The sequence below is a fragment of the Procambarus clarkii genome, chromosome 37 (genome assembly GCF_040958095.1).
Source record: "Procambarus clarkii isolate CNS0578487 chromosome 37, FALCON_Pclarkii_2.0, whole genome shotgun sequence".
Lineage (NCBI taxonomy): Eukaryota > Metazoa > Arthropoda > Malacostraca > Decapoda > Cambaridae > Procambarus > Procambarus clarkii.
The window spans coordinates 36,265,927-36,278,172 of record NC_091186.1 but is presented as its reverse complement, the minus strand read 5'-3'; the positions used below and the strand labels follow the sequence as shown (position 1 = coordinate 36,278,172).

The window sequence follows — 12,246 nt, the reverse complement described above, 5'->3', positions numbered from 1 at the left end:
TGGGTATGTGGCCCTGCGGGCCGCTCCAAGCAACAGCCTGGTGGACCAAACTCTCACAAGTCGAGCCTGGCCTCGGGCCGGGCTTGGGAAGTAGAAGAACTCCCAGAACCCCATCAACCAGGTATCAAGCAGGTAATGCACTCAAGTACTTACGGAGGATGATGAGAGTGCGAGGAACAAGGTGGTCAGGTGGAGCCAGTGACTCCTTCCTTCAACAGTTTTGTCTCTTCCTCGTGGTATATCCTCAATGTCTTCAGTGGTGTGGCCTCACCACACACTTACACTGCCATAAGTGTCCTGAGAGTACTGTGGGAGGGACAATTTGGCGGGTATTGTGGACACAGGTCTTTAAGACAGGCGAACTTCACGAGTCGTGGAGACGTCTATCCACCTTTGTTGTGATGACGTCACTCGCTCGCTCGCTTACCCGCCACGTCGCTCTTCCCATTTTCTTTGGTTACTGATCTTTGCCGACGTTTAATTTATTTATTTATTTATTTATGCATATACAAGAATGTACATAAGGAATGTGAGGATACAAATATGGTAATTACAGTCTTGTAAAGCCACTAGTACGCGCAGCGTTTCGGGCAGGTCCTTAATCTAAGAAAATTTTAAGGAGGTAAATACTTGCAAAATTTAAAGACAAAAAAATGATAACAGTTACATGGAATGAAAAAAAGAAGATGAGAAAAAATTGTAGGTACAGTATATTAAAGCACATAGGTAGCTAAGATTGATTGCAATGACAGCTTGAATGGTAGTTGACAAAAATTGGTAGTCACAATACAGCATATGGCTAGCACATAAAAGAAGACAGCAATGAACACAATGATAAGGTTGTTTGATATTACATAAAAATTAGGAGATTGGGTAACACTAGGTACAGAGCAAATTTAAAGCTCAGTGTAGGAAACTAAGAAGATGAAGTTAGGTACTTTTTGGTTTGGCTTTTAAAAAGGCAAAAGTTTTACAGTTTTTCAATTCACTAGGGAGTGAGTTCCATAGACTAGGTCCCTTAATTTGCATAGAGTGATTACACAGATTAAGTTTGACCCTGGGGATATCAAAGAGATATTTATTTCTGGTGTGGTGATAATGGGTCCTATTACATCTGTCCCAGGGAGAGTTTCAGAGCATGGTTTGCATTTAAGAACAGGGTTTTGTAAATGTAGTTGACACAAGAGAATGTGTGGAGGGAGTTAATATTTAGCAAGTTTAGGGATTTAAACAAGGGAGCTGAGTGTTGTCTGAAAGCAGAGTTAGTTATTATTCTGATAGCAGATTTTTGCTGTGTGATGATGGGCTTAAGGTGGTTTGCAGTGGTAGACCCCCATGCACAGATACCATAATTAAGACAGGGGTAGATTAGTGCATCTGCATTCGTGCATTACATCTCCTAGGATGAACAGGACCAGCAAAAGCTGCTGGACTATGTTATTGTATCTTCGCAAAATATTCCTGTGGAACGTGAAGGTGAAAAGTGTATTGAAATAGTTCAGGATCTCTTAAAAAAAAGAATTGCAGTTCACTGTAAACAAAACAGACAAATTATTGCTGCCAACAGAGTAGGCAAAAAGAATCCATCAGGACAAAACCAGCGGAAAATTCGCCTCAAGCTAGCTTCCCAGTCCACAAAATCGCAACTTGTCCGGACAGCTGCATCCCAACGGAAGGGAATCTACATCAACGAGTGCTTGACTAGAAAAAGACAGCAACTCCTCCACCGCCTGCGTCAAATCCGTCATCAAAACCCAGATGCGATTCATCAGTGCTTCGTTAGAGATGGCGTGATTAAAGTGAGAAAGACCTCAGGAGGTAAAATGTTTACAATTGCTAATGAGGATAACCTCAACACTTTCCTCTCCCAATGTGGTTTGTCCCACCTTATTATCCCTCTCATTGAGTCAACATAATTAACCCCCTTGTCACCTAGTGCGGGCTACGTATCCTAAGTCTCTTTGTTACACTTTTTAAAAGTAAATTTTAATTTAATTTATATTAGTCATTTATTGGACTTAATTAATTGAGTGCATTAATATTTTCTTTAGTTCTTATTAATTATAGGATCATAACTTAACTATTTATAGTTAATAATCATTAGATTAAACTTTCCTATGTTCATTATTCAACTTTTTCTTTGCTTTCATTTATTACCTAGGTTGCCTAGCCTCGCCATACTCCCTTACTCCATTGTACCCCTGGCTTTGTCTGTGTCTCAAAATGCAAATTATTACTGACAGTGTACCTGAGAGAATTTGTAAGCAATCTACCTCAATTTTTTTTTTGTTCATTTTGTGTTTGTCTTGTATAGGTCTTGTTTATATTTTAATTTTCCCCCCTTTTATATCAAAATTTTGTTTTGTAATTGCCATTCTTGCCTTGTTTTCCTACAACCAGCCTTCTTATGCAGACAAGTATAGACCCAGAACTAAACCTCTTATCCACTATCTATGACAATCATCACTTTAATGATCAAAATTGCAGATATTTTACAGCTCATGATGTAAACAATGTATTAACACATAATCACAATATCTCTGTAATTAACTTGAATGTAAGATCACTTATTTATTTATTTATTTATTTATTTATTTATTTATTTATTTATTTATTTATTTATTTATTTATTTATTTATTTATATATATACAAGAAGGTACATTGGGTTTGTGAGAATACATTGGATAGTACAGTATATACATTCTTGTAAAGCCACTAGTATGCGCAGCGTTTCGGGCAGGTCCTTAATCTAGCAGATAATTTTAAGTAGGTAATTTCTATCAGAGTTGATAAATGATAACAAATACATTGCAAGAGAAAAATGAGATGAGAGAGCTTAGTAAGTATATTAAAGCACATTGTTATATTAAAGCTCTGATTGATTACATTGACAGCTTGATTAGTAATTTAAACAAGGTTAATAGACACCATATACAGCAGATTGACAGCACATATAAGACAGCAATGATCACAATGGTAAAGATGTTCAGATTGGGTACATAAAGATTGGGAGACTGGGTAGCAATAGATACAGATAAACAAGATTAATAAACACCATACAGCAGATTGGCAGCACATACAAGAAGATAGCAATGATCACAATGGTAAAGATGTTCAAATTGGGAACATAAAGGTTGTTCGATTGGGTAGCAATAGATACAGTGCAAAGGTGAAAAACTATGAAGATGAAATTAGGTACTTTTTAGTATTGATTTTGAATGATGTAAATGTTGGACAGCTTTTCAATTCAATAGGGAGTGAGTTCCATAAACTGGGTCCCTTTATTTGCATAGAGTGTTTACACAGATTAAGTTTAACTCTGGGGATATCAAAGAGATATTTATTTCTGGTGTGGTGATAATGGGTCCTATTACATCTGTCCAGGAAGAGTTTCAGAACATGATTTGCATTTAAGAACAGGGTTTTGTAAATGAGTTGACACAAGTGAATGTGTGGAGTGATATTATGTTTAGCATGTTTAGGGAGTTAAACAAGGGGGATGTGTGTTGTCTGAAAACAGAATTTGTTATTATTCTGATAGCAGATTTTGCTGGGTGATGATGGACTTGAGGTGGTTTGCAGTGGTTGCACAGATACCATAATTAAGATAGGGATAGATTAGTGTATAATATAGTGAGATGAGAGCAGAGTTAGATACATAGTATCTGATTTTGGAGAGTATACCAACTGTTTTAGAGACTTTCTTAGTTATGTGTTGTATGTGGGTGCTGAAGTCGAGTCTCTTATCTAGGAAGAGGCCAAGAAACTTTCCATCATTTTTATTACTAATGTTAGTAATGTAATGTAAATCACTTACGTCCTCTAATTACTCAACACATAGCTGCTATTAGGACAATATCCAACTCTGACCCCAGGCATCACTCGGTACCCCTACTCAAATCTCTGAATATGTTAGACATTAAGTCACTGCACATTCTCTCATGTGTATTATACATATATAAAACGCTAAACTATAATGCCAATCCTGATCTCAAAAGCTTCATAGAAGGATGTAACAGAACCCATGAGCACCACACCAGAAATAAATACAGTTTTGATATTCCTAGAGTACGACTTAATCAAACTAGAAATGCTCTACAAATCAAGGGGCCCAGAATGTGGAATGACCTTCCCAACCATGTTAAAGACTGTACCTCTCTCAACCAGTTTAAGTTAAAAACGAAGCTATACCTAATAAATTCACTGTAACCTACCTTACCCTTCTATTGTCAACCAATGTCTGGTTTTTTTTTAAGAGCGCTGTTTGTCGACATAATTGTATTTGTGCTGCTTTTTCATCTATGTTTTCATTTCTTGTTTTCATTCTACTCATTATGCTCAATTAGTATTAAGCTTGTCATTTAAGTTTATCATGCCCGAAACGCTTTGCGTAATAGTGGCTTTAGGCATTGTATGTACTAGCTCTACCTATAAGTCAACCAATCTTTGTAAAAATTTATTGTATGTATGTACCTTACCTAAATAAACATTTTATTTTATTTTATTTTTTTTAACATTGTCTATCTGAAGCTGAATTGCATTTGATGATTTGCTTCAAAATAAGATGTAGTAGGTCTTTTCTATGTTAAGTGTTAGTTTGTTGGTTGACATCCATAAGTGAACTTTTTTTTAGTTCATTATTAACAACATTATTTAGCGTATGTGGGTTGGGGTTAGAGTAGATGAGGGTAGTATCATCAGCAAACAAAATAACCGCTGCATTACGTAGGAATGCGGAGGAATTTCTGATGGAGGATAAGACAGTTGCACAGCGCGATCCGCAGCGCAGCGTGCGGAGCGCCGCGGGGGGCCTATATAAGAAGAGAGGAGGGGACATGCGTACCACTTACGGGCTATTCATGCCCGTGCCACCTCTTGGGTGGCTTAATCTTCATCATCATCATCATCGACATGCGTTCTTTCTTGCTACAGCCTCGCCCCGCTTCACAAGTCAAAGAAAAAATTTTTGCTACAAACACTACAAACACGCTTCGCTTCGCAAGAAAAAGGAATAACTTGGGACTCTTGTGTTCTTGGGACTTCAAGAAGCCATGAAAACTACGATTGTACCACGATCACAGCCCCACCCTGGTTGAGTTTATCTCAGGGGGCCCTTAATTCAACCTCACAAGCTGAAAAGCTAGGGTCGGTCTACAGTACTCAACTTTCTCCAAGGTAATGTGTTATCTTATGTTCTAAATGTAAAAGCTAGGTTCCTCCCAAGTGTCGGCGTGTGCCCAGCGCTGTTTCCCACGCGGCCTGCAGCCGCTCTAGCCAGGCCAGCTAGGTCATGCCTAGGCAGAACATGTTATGCAGCCAACAGTCCTATTGTCCGCTGATTACGACGAAATTCTTATACAGCCTTGCCCGCGCCGCTAAACTTGCCAGAATTATTGTCTGCCGGTTAAGCCCGAGAATTTTTATTCAGTATCCTCGATGCTGGTTTGCCGGAAATATTGTCCGCCGGTTAAGCCCGGAACCTTTTTACGCAGCTCAACACGCTGCTGGATTGCTAGACATATTGTCCGCTGTTTAAGACGGAATTCTTATGCAGCCTCCATCTCTGATGGATTGCCAGAATTATTATCTGTCGGTTAAGCCAGGATTTTTTATGCAGCTCACCACGCTGCTGGATTGCCAGACCTATTGTCTGACGGTGAAGCCCGGAAATTTTATGCAGCTCACCACGCTGCTGGATTGCCAGACCTATTGTCTGACGGTGAAGCCCGGAAATTTTATGCAGCTCACCACGCTGCTGGATTGACAGACGATTGTCCGACGATTAATACGGAATTCTTATATACCATTGCCCTAGCCGCTATAGCTTGCCAGACTTATAGTCTGCCGGTTAAGCCGGGGAATTTTATCTATTCAGTATCCGCCCTCGAGTTGGATTGGCCAGAAATATTGTCTACGGGTTAGGCATAAAAATTGTAATGCAGCCTCCTTTTTTTTTAGATTCTGGCCTGCCGGATAAGCCCGGAATTATTATACAGCCGCCCTAGCTGCCACCCTCGCTATCGGATTGCCAGACCTATGTCTGCAGGTTGAGCCCGGAATTATTATGCAGCCGCCTTCGCTATTGGATTGCCAGACCTATGTCTGCCGGTTGAGCCCGGAATTATTATGATTGCCAGACCTATGTCTGCCGGTTGAGCCCGGAATTATTATGCAGCCGCCTTCGCTATTGGATTGCCAGACCTATGTCTGCCGGTTAAGCCCGGAATTATTATGATTGCCAGACCTATGTCTGCAGGTTGAGCCCGGAATTATTATGATTGCCAGACCTATGTCTGCCGGTTGAGCCCGGAATTATTATGCAGCCGCCCTCACTATTGGATTGCCAGACCTAATGTCTGCCGGTTAAGCCCGGAATTATTATGCGGCCGCCTCGCTGCTGGATTGCCAGATCTATTGTCTGACGTTTAAGCCCAAAAATTATCTTATGAAGCCTCACTGGCTGCTGGTTTGCCTTGGCCGTGGATTGTCCCAGGACGCTGGCTGTACCAGTTTGACCGCTGGTGTAGCAGGCAGCCCCACCAACAACGACTTCAGAAGCTGGAGATCATTGCAGTGGACTCGGTAACAAAAATTTATAATTTGCTGCACCGAAAATCTCACGGGACAGACGCAAGGACCCTATTTCAACACACCAGAAATGAATATCTCCTTTTACATTCCCCCCCAAAAATTGTTTTATTCAACAGGTGACGACCCTCCGACTGCTGCCGTTCCAGCTGATCTGCAATCAGCAAATTCACGAGGCTGATAAACGAACCACGCATTCGGAGAGTAACTTACTATGGAAACCGCTGTATTGGACCTTATATTTCTTATATTTATTATCATCCTTATATTTATGGAGTCAGTGCCGCACGGACACATGCATGTCACAGTCATGATTTAACTCCCTTCGGACGAGATTAAGCATTTAATCTCCCGCATTAAGATTATAAACTGAGGTTTTACACATTAAGTGGTTATTCTTTAATCCAATCTTATACTTATCTTACGCTTAACGCTTCTTAATTAAAACTTTAATCGCAATAGGTAAACCAATTTATTTGTCGGCCTGCATACGGAGGACAACCTATGATGGACTTCATGTAATCGACTCAGTTAATTTTAGACTGTAATGGACGCAGTTCTTTGCGGGCTGTTCGGGACTCAGTTACCACAATTTTAATTTGTTGTGTGTGTCTCTCCGGAGACAAGCAGGTCTCAGTTATGGTTAAAGAACCGTTTTTCCTTATGTTCATTTTATCGGGTACTTTTACGTTGATATGTATTTTATTTGGGTCATATAGTTATTATATTGATTACTTCGGAGTATTCTCTTTGTATTATTATGTTGGATTATATTTGAATATAATTAATACCTGCGCACGATCGTTCAAGCCAATCAAATCCCTTCGGGGCAGGATATTGCAGTCTTTCCTTTTGAATTAATGTTAATATTAAGGTTTTACTCTTCAATATAAGTTTTACAGTGGATGGGGTTCTTTCGTGCGGTATTCATTTAGACAACTGGTAACTTAAGTTACTCCCTTCCCCTGACCTTGGGTGCAGGGACGCGTGGGCTTTTTAAGCCGCGTTCCCGTTGGTTTACAGCTACGATTAAGTATTAATTTTCCCCTTTCAGCTTTCAAGCCTAAATCTTTCAGGTTAAACGGACTATCCCCACTTAATCTTAAAAAATTACACTTTACACACTTATTACTTACTCGAGATACATAATTATAGACCTTAATTTACTAAGGCTTAGGGTCATTCGTTATTAGCTCTTCTATTAATTGTACATGGATTTCTTTATTATTCCTGTTACCTCGGGGGTACTTAGGTACTATGTTCTGTATTACTTCGGCTACTCCTTTGTTGGTGACGATACTTCCCTCTTCTAGAAACGCTGGGGCCTCGTGGATCTACAAGTTTGTAAATAACATATGTTGTTACATTTCTCCCACACTCTTTCAATTCGTCTTTCAATAAATTAACTGAAACTTTACATCACAATAGTTAAATATTTAAGCTGCTTAATTTAACTGGTACTTAACTTTTCTCAGTCTCGTGCGTTTCATTTAGTGGGTACCTTACGTTAATCCTTCTTCAGTCCTCGGTAGCATTGGCGCGTGAGATCATTATGTCACGTCCCAATAGGATTACAGTTAAAGTCAAGTGTATTCATACTCTTTAAGAATTTAAGCTAAAAAACTTACAGGTCAAGCGGTCTACACTCTTTTAATTCTTTTTTTTTTCTCTTCACTGACTTATCTCATTCACGCAGTTATCAAACGTTATTTTCTGTTTCTGCGAAGTAGGGAAGTTTTTTAGATATTTTTTAGTGCTTCCCTTTAGGTAATTCTGAAATTGCATGTTTTTCTTTACTTAGGAATTTTCGGCCAGTCAAGTGCGGAAATTTTTATTGTCGGTCGCTGGGTCTCACGTTACAAATTTCATCCTGTACTTCTTTAAGGCATTTAATTTTTGCTAATTTTCCCTTCACATATTCATTAACTTATTCACGCTACATATTTATATACAGTAATTATTTAAGGATTATGGTCATTCGTTATTTGTACTTCTATTATATGTTACATCGATTATATTATCCCTGTCATCACTGGGGTAATTAGGTATTCTGTTCTGGAAATCTGAAACCCCCTTTTGTTTGCTGATGGTATTTCCCTCATCCTGTAACGCTGTGGTCTAGAGGCTTTCCAAGTTTGTAAATACTATGCGCTGCCACGTATTCTCACAACCCCAATCATTCTTACCCTTACCTATTTTATTAAAACTTTAATCACAATAGTTAATTAATCACGCTGCTTTTTCTCTCAGTTTGGGATGTGTTCTTATTGGTTTTGTTATCACTGATTAACGATAAACCTTAAACATTGCTGCTTCCTCTTTTAGTCATTATTTCGTCGTCACACCTTGGCCTACCCTACCGTAATTAAATACTGTTCACAATCGCGCCTTCCTTTTAATTAATCGGTCACTGGTTTTCCGGAACATATTTAAAAAACTATAATTATGAAGGTTTTCTAAGTTTATATTTGTTACTTTTATCTATACAAATGATATTGAGAATTACTATTACTGACATTCTAAAGTACTTAATTGTTGTTAAAAGTTCGCTGCCTGGAACGGGGGGTTCCGGGCATCACGGGCTGTCGTGAACTGTAGATGAAAAGTACTTATGTTAACGACTTTTAATATTCATTAATCCGCTTACTTGTAGCAGTCTGGGACGCTTATTCTATCAATTATTAATTTGTTTCTATCCACAGACTGTTGGGGATAGTCTTTATGGTATTCTTATGCAGCCCATTTGTGGTTAGAATTAGTGGCTCGGTTGTTGGTTGGTTGATAAGGATTAAGCCACTCAAGGGGTGGCACGGGCATGCTTCGCCAGAAAAATCGTATGACATTATACAGCTCATTTTATTCTGACTAACGACCAGTTCGAAAAATGTGGTCGACAGCCCGCATTGACGCAATATCAAGCTTGATGAGGTGCCCCCTTGGCATTTTTGGGGGTGTGGGTTGTTCTCACAATTTCACGCATTAATTGCAGTATATTACACGTTCATGCGAATTTAATGACCTTCTATAGTACATGTCTTCACATGCTTGGAACAGTGGAAGGTCCCATCCTCCGCTACGTTTCGTGGTAACTGGTCTACAATTTTAACAAACCATGTTATCGAACCAGTTTTAATTTCCTACACTGTACATGTTAAAGGTTATTTATTTACGTCCATAGTATGACGCAACATACAGAATTGCTTATTCTAACTAAGGCACAAATTCGGTGCAAGATTAACGGAAGAACAACTCCAGGCGTCTTGTTACTAATGCTTTATTAATATTGCCCAGTGTCCTATTCGCCTCATTTACGACCGAGCATGCATCGCTCCTTTGGTTTTAACCATCTTACTAATTGCAATTCCCAGTTCCCTCACGCATTACCTTCGCAATCCTGACATCATCCGCTTGTGACTAGTAATCCTTTTTCATCATTACCTAGCCACAAAACTTCACATTTATCAGCATTAAACTGCATCAGACAAGCTTTTGCCATCACAAATACTATTTAGCTCAACTTGACGTGTTAGTGAATCTTCTACCATGTTGTTTTCAACTTGTTGCAAGGAGCACTGTTCGTTTGGTTTTGTAGCGTTTTAATCCCCCCCCCCCTGCTTTACCACACTGTCCTACTTATGCCACATGTCCACCCCTGCCAACTCTTACTGCCGTAATATTTCCAGAACGACTACAGACCATCGGGGAACACCTAATGGACGGGGAACATTGGTTTGCCACCGAAGAACACTCTCGATGGACTGCACGGATGGGCGAATGAAGGAACTACTCAGCTGCACTGGGGCCAGCCTCGCTAGGCTAGCCTCCGCATGGGCGGGATACAGCGACGACGACGCCCACGAGGACGACCTGGCGTGGCGCGAAGCACGCACGAGAACGACTACAGACCATCAGGGAACACCTCATGGATGGAGAGCATAGGATCGCGCACGATGAACACTCCCGACGGACTGCTCGGATTGGCACACGCAGGACCTACTCACCCGCCCTGGGGTCAACCTCACTGGGCTAGTCTCTGCAAGGGCGGGATACAGCAATGACGACGACACGAGGATATCCTGGCGCGGCGGGGCATAGCACGCGAGGTAATACGCCCACTACACGCGGACATCAAGACGGCCGCCTTGTATACCCATGCGCCAGAAGGGGCTCCATTGGACACTTCCAGGACGCTGCTTACCTAGCAGCATTTAACAGCCATGTACGCCCGACTCTGTACCTTTTTTCAGTTCTGGAAATTCCTGACTGTTTTTTTTTAACGGCAGAGGTAACGGGTGTACGGGCACGGATGTGGACGCAGACAAGGAAAAACTCAATGACACCACGCGACGCAGAACTTGCGGCTACGCCATTCCTGGTGGCACGGCCCCCAACGTCAGATGAGAAGACAACGCCCCTACACGCTGACGCTCCTTACGCGGCCAGCGCCCTCCCAATGGACGGGCCACGCAGCTGTCACTTGACGGGCATGAACAGGAAACAATTAAGGACGTCGGACGGTGGAGGAGTGACGTTTTTCACTATTACGCCAGGCAAGAGGTCTTCATGCTTCCACATTGAAAACATTACGCGGCCAGCAGGCACTCGCCCCTTCGGGGGGGGGGGGGGCCCGGCCAGCTGGCTCTGCGAGTGGGGGTGCAGCGCCGGCCCCTAAGTATTACGCTGTTCGCAGCTACTTACTCTCACTTGTAAGAGTATTGTTAAATTTGTCCTATAGGTGTATTCTACAGCTACTAGTAATTTACCATTTCACATTATGTCTGGGATTGGCGCATTATTTCTGTCATGTGTTAGGCCACTATATGATACTCTATAAGCCCTGATTCTACTTGAAAATTATGTAAACGTTTGCCTTACTAATACCAATAGTTAATAAGGATTCCGCGTTCTGCAGACCATGTTCTATTTAGTTACCGGATATAAGCATATGTATTAATGTTATTAAGTCATTGTAGTCAAGTTATAATTGTATTTATGCTGTTGAAAAATTATACAAGTTATCCTGTTCATTAACATGGTCTAAAAAATTTATTTATTTGTTTCTACTAAAAAATCGTATTGTTATCGGACGTGTTATTAATCGTGTTATTAATCAAATATTAATTAATATTAATTATTAATCGTGTTATTAATCGGACGATACTATCCAGGGATCATCCCGTGGTCTTAAAGGCTTGAAAACTTGTAGAACGAAGCCTTGAAGATAATCTTTGGATGCCCCTAGTACCACAAAGATACTTAACATGAGGAAGGAACTTAATATTAACTTAATAATAGAATATGAGTGCATATTCTACTGCATTACTCCTTGTAATGATCCTCATATTGTGCTTCAGTAATCCAATGTATAACCCTGAGATGTTTTCCTAATTGTACTTAGGATTCCTTGTTCATTATTGTGTATTGTTCTGATCTGCTTTTGTGTCGAAAATTCTTGCATCGTACCTGTAAAAAATTTTTTTGACAATTTTACTGTAATTATCCCACTTAAAACCATCTGTACTTGTAAAGTAAAGCTTTACTTTACTTTAACTTTTTATCAATTTTACTCGTAATCATTTCTCTAAAACTTTGTTTGTTTAAGGATTTGCTCAAAGGTTAGTTTAAGGACTTGCCCGAAACGCTATATATAGCTAGTG

The 12,246-nt window shown here is 40.2% G+C and overlaps 1 protein-coding gene across 3 annotated transcripts in view; it reads right to left on the bottom strand.

The window, feature by feature from the left end:
- Positions 1 to 12,246, bottom strand: part of LOC123749290 (E3 ubiquitin-protein ligase TRIM21-like) — a 183,559-nt gene that overhangs the window by 92,559 nt on the left and 78,754 nt on the right. For 2 of the 3 annotated variants that reach the window (XM_069337389.1, XM_069337390.1), the window contains exon 1: positions 154 to 400. The exons of the other annotated variant lie outside the window; for it this stretch is intronic. The gene's annotated coding sequence lies outside the window, so the exon portion shown is untranslated. Of the gene's footprint in view, positions 1 to 153; positions 401 to 12,246 lie in introns of those variants that run through there. 3 annotated transcript variants of the gene reach the window in all.